Source organism: Hibiscus syriacus, unplaced genomic scaffold, assembly GCF_006381635.1.
Source record: "Hibiscus syriacus cultivar Baekdansim isolate YM2019G1 unplaced genomic scaffold, ASM638163v2 tig00110013_pilon, whole genome shotgun sequence".
Classification (NCBI taxonomy): Eukaryota; Viridiplantae; Streptophyta; class Magnoliopsida; order Malvales; family Malvaceae; genus Hibiscus; species Hibiscus syriacus.
This window is the reverse complement of record NW_024062563.1, coordinates 3,966,235-3,971,012: the sequence shown is the minus strand read 5'-3', so window position 1 is coordinate 3,971,012 and position 4,778 is coordinate 3,966,235. Positions and strand designations below refer to the sequence as shown.

At 36.6% G+C, this 4,778-nt stretch overlaps 1 pseudogene; it reads right to left on the bottom strand.

Moving 5' to 3' along the window:
- Nucleotides 1–230: 230 nt before the first annotated feature.
- LOC120212325 lies at nt 231–3,916 on the bottom strand (annotated as a pseudogene).
- Nucleotides 3,917–4,778: the final 862 nt, after the last annotated feature.

Sequence of the window (4,778 nt, the reverse complement as noted above, 5' to 3'; positions counted from 1 at the left end):
CAAATTTTTTGCTCCTACTATTGCACATTCTGCCACATCAAAATTTCACATTTCTTCCAAATAACAGTATGATTTCATATCTCATTCCCCATGCAATCCATAGTCCCGGGTAGTTTAGTGTTAATGTTTGAGGTCTTATAGTTCAGAACATCGATATTTTTAGTAACGAAACAACATTTATTGGCTATCGAACAATCATAAAGCCATCAATGCAAAGACTACAACAGTTGGATGAAGATTGCATTGCTTACTGGATTTGAAATTCTCCACTTGCATGGAATTCCTTGACCCGCTTATTGTATTCATCGTCTTCTTTCACCTCATCATCGATGTCATCCTCGTCTTGTCCCCAACCGAAGCCCTTGACGGGCACCCGGAGGTGGAGTTCTTGCCTCTTCCACGATTTTCATTATCTCATCCACACTTTGAAGAGAGAATGTAGGGTTATCGCTTCAGTAATAAGAAGCTTGTGCTGTGTCTGTTAGCTCTCTCGGTAAGTTCTTCAAAAAACCAAGGATGGTTTCTTATTTCCTAAGTGTGATCCTCTGAAACAAAAAAGAAAAAGGCAGAGTTAATATCTGAAATTTCAATAAATGAACCTCCAAATATCAGGTCCATTAATAAAACACACAATCAGCATCACAAATACCTTCAATATTTTGTAATACAGCAGAGGTGAATAAAAGATAATGTGATCACAGGTAATAAAACGAATAGGCATAACGACAAAAAATACCCCTAACATTGGATTAAATGGTCATTTTGGCTTCTATTTTTTTGGGAACATTTTGACCCCAATATTTTATTTTAGGACAAAAAGGTCCCTATTTTAAGAGTCTTTGCCGTTTGTTTACTAACAGTTTCAGTCCACGGACTAGCCTTTTTTGTCTAAAATGAAATGTCGGGGGCTAAAATGCTCCAAAACAAAGAATAGGTCCAAAGTGAGTAAGTGACTATTTAATCAACCGTTACTGGCATTTTTTGTCATTATGCCAAACGAATAAAGACAACACCACTGTTATGCAACCAAAAGCTCATCAGATGCATATATCAATTAGATTTTCTACCTGAAACCAATTGTCTTGAAGTTGGATTGTTGTGCTAATAATTATAACAAGATATTGCATGTGCATCACAATGCTTAATACAGTAGAAGATGGAGCAAGATTAAAAGAATGAAATAGATCAAAAGATGCTGACAGGAAATCATTTTGAAAGTTTGCTGGAAAACATGTAACTTTGGCAATCTATTCTTCCTCCAATGGTGCTAGTTATTCCAGTATCATGCAATAGGTTTCTTTTCCTTCTCCCATTGGACATAAAAGTTCCATCAATCAACGATTAGAAACAATAGGGATACTAACTTACCTATATTATCTGCTGGATGCTTTTAAGGTTTTAGACAAAGTCGGTTAGCAATAGCAAAAGCATAGATGTGTTGCAATTGCAGTGCTTGATCAATTAACTTAAAATGATACATACCCTGGATGGGTGTACAACAAATATGCGAGAGAGCAGGTTCCTGCAATCTTGAGATATATGAACATAGTCCGGAATTTTGTACTGAACAGCATTATTCTCTGCCCAAAAACAATAAGAAGGGAAAATATCATCATAAGGAACGGCCATTATCTTTAAATAAAAAAGACACGAAGGAGATGCAGACTTGCATTTACCTGAATTGTTTTCCAAAAATTCCTAGGGTCTTTTTGGTCTTCAAAAGGGTATGCTCCCACCAGCATAACATAAAGGGTAATTCCACAGGACCATACATCTGCCAACTATACAAGAAAAGACATGGCTTAAGATCAACAATACATTTTATATGTTGCTAATAGGATTTTATTAGATTTTGAAATATAGAATAAAAACATCAAATTAGCGGAAAACATTGCAAGGGCAAGGGGTGGACTGCTAATCATGGCCACCCCAGCAATCCATCCTGTGCAGAACTTACAAAAAAGATCAGATACAAAAGGAAAAAGTTATTTCACATACAAAGACCAAATGCCTTTGGAAGTAACTAATAAGTACTCTGAACTTCAAGCAGGTCAGAATTACTGTTTATGGGCTTCAATCAGTTTCCAAACATAGCTACAGTGAGGTCAAGTAACAACACAGTCATTCAAATTTTAGCGTCGCTAACGTAACAAAACGCCACCACTGAGCAAACCTTGAAATTGCGTAAAAGCATGATAAATTGCCTGGTTAATGCTCAAATCATCTCTCTACTAAGAAAAGGATCTCAAATTAAGAAAAGAATGAAAGTGGAGCTTGAATATAACAAGCATGCGATTCTTGGAACATGTCTAAGGTATCACAAACTTTCATCATCAAGGACAACTAGAAAATGCATTTCATCACATATCTTACATTTTCAAAATAAAATAAAATAAAATAAAAAATAAATGACAAAATCTATGCAGTGGAAGACTAGATACTATCATGCGTCAAGAAAATTAATGGATTTCAAAAATCTTCTGATTAGCTCTTTGAGGTTACATGCTAGCCATCAAAGTCAAAAGTGGCAGACCAAATCCAAGTCATATCATTAAAATTTTCAATTAAATGCTCAGCTGGAGATCCGGATTTATTTCATAGTGGCACTTCTTTTTGTTTTAAACAGTTCGAATAATACCTTTCCATCGTATTCTCGTCGCGATAGAACTTCTGGTGCTATATATGCTGGAGTTCCAACTTCCAACTGTTGATTTGGGTCTTGAATGCAAGAGAGATGACTACAAGTGTTGGAAAAACAAAATAATGATTGAGAAATCATAAAGCTGCAAATTACAAGTAGCATAGACTAGATGTAACTATTCCCAAACCTTCGAGTAACAGAAATCGCAGATTTTCAAGCGTGGTGCAGGACTTCCATCTAAAAGTGTATTTTCTAACTTCAAATCTCTATGGCATATTTGTTGCAGACAAGAAAAGGAAACATAGAAATAAAAATAGATTTAGTTCCGTGCACGGAGAAACTTCATCGTTTGACTTTTCGAGTTTAAATTACCATAGAGTGACAGTAATCGACACCAGAGATCAACTGCTGAAAGAAATATCTAGCCACCGAGAGAAGAAATACAACAGTTAAGCACTAAAATAAATTGTTTCCAAATAGAAAGTGTGTGAACAGGGATGAGGACCAACTTCTACCGGACAAAATCAGATCGTCAACAGAGAAAATATAAAAAATATAAGATAATTTGAAATTTTCAGAGGGATGTCTGTCCTGCGCCCCTCCCGACCCTCGGTCCATCCATGCGTGTGAATAAATAGAATGGAACAATAATAGAAACAGAAAAGGACCTCATCTTCACTGAATCTACCAGCACTGCAAATCCGTTCAAAGAGCTCGCCACCAGCGGCATACTCCATCACAAATGCTAAATGGGTTGGCGTCAAAACCACCTAAAGCATTCATATCCCATAAAAAATACAAGCATCGCAAATTAAAAAAAAATGAATCAAGAGATGATACTTGCCTCCTTGAACCGGATTATATTAGGGTGTCTAAGAGATCTGTGATTGATAATCTCTCTTGCCACATTCTCATCTATCTGCAAAAAAGAAAAACACACACCCATACAGTTAACCAATCCGTTTGACGTTCAAAAGAATGTAATTTGAACTTTGAAGAAATAAAACCAATTCAGGCTCTAAATGAATAAATACAAGTAAAATCACGAGATGATAAATAACCCAAAGATGCAAAAAACAAGTCAGGGAAATCATCAGAAATACAGGTTAAGGAATGAGTGATGGAGAAATCAAAAGAAACAAACCTTGTGGCCTATAGCAACAAGCTCCTTGGTCTCCTTGTGTCGGAGGAGTCGAGCAACCCCAAAATTGCCGGCTCCCAAATCTTTGACCACCTCATATTTCTGCATCTCACCTTTCAATCACTACTTCACATGTGAGGAATCACTGCGTATAGAGAGAGAAAAAATGGTCGTCTTTTTGTTTAAATGTGGTAACTAGTAACTACTATACCGGTATCGTGATTCGGTGGGAGAGAAGAGATTCAAAGCTGTAATCAACCATACATATATATTGAGAGAGAAAGAGAAAGAGAAAGAGAAGTGAGAGCACGTGGAGGAGAGTTAAAGATTTATATTCCTTTTTCTTTCTGTTTTCTTACAATGCCTGGTAACTTTGAGGAAATAAATAAATAAAATTTGAATGAGAATCAACATACAATGCACTAGTCTCCAAAATAGTACTAATTTTAGGCGTAATATAATAATGAAGGTAAAGAGACAAGTGCAGCTTGAATCCAATCACTGCCTCTTCAATAACGCCGAGGCATTAGGCTTCTAGATCGGGACCTCCTTGACCTCTGGAATCCGCCCTCCTAAGTAAAGCGAAATAAAGCACCAATTCTTGCATGTTAATTTGGGTGCCAACGCAAAGAGAATGGCGAGCGGATCTCTCCTAGATTTTCTCTTTTTCTCCATTATTCGAACTATACATCTCTTCATACAATAATGATTCTTCATCCAAATCAGAAAATACAAATATCTACCATCCCATGCACTGCCATCAACAATTCTCTTCACTCTAATATCTTGAACTAGACTAGCCAAATACTATAAGAAGACCCACTAACACTAACAGATTGATCGGTCCGCTCAGCCATTTCAGCTGTCAATTTCACACTCCTCCTTTCGATCCACCATCACGTTGTTCACCATTTTCTCTACAATCTTCCGTTAGCAAACATCATCCTTCATCTCCAACCCAAGTTTCCACACCTCACTAGGACTTTAACATGTTAA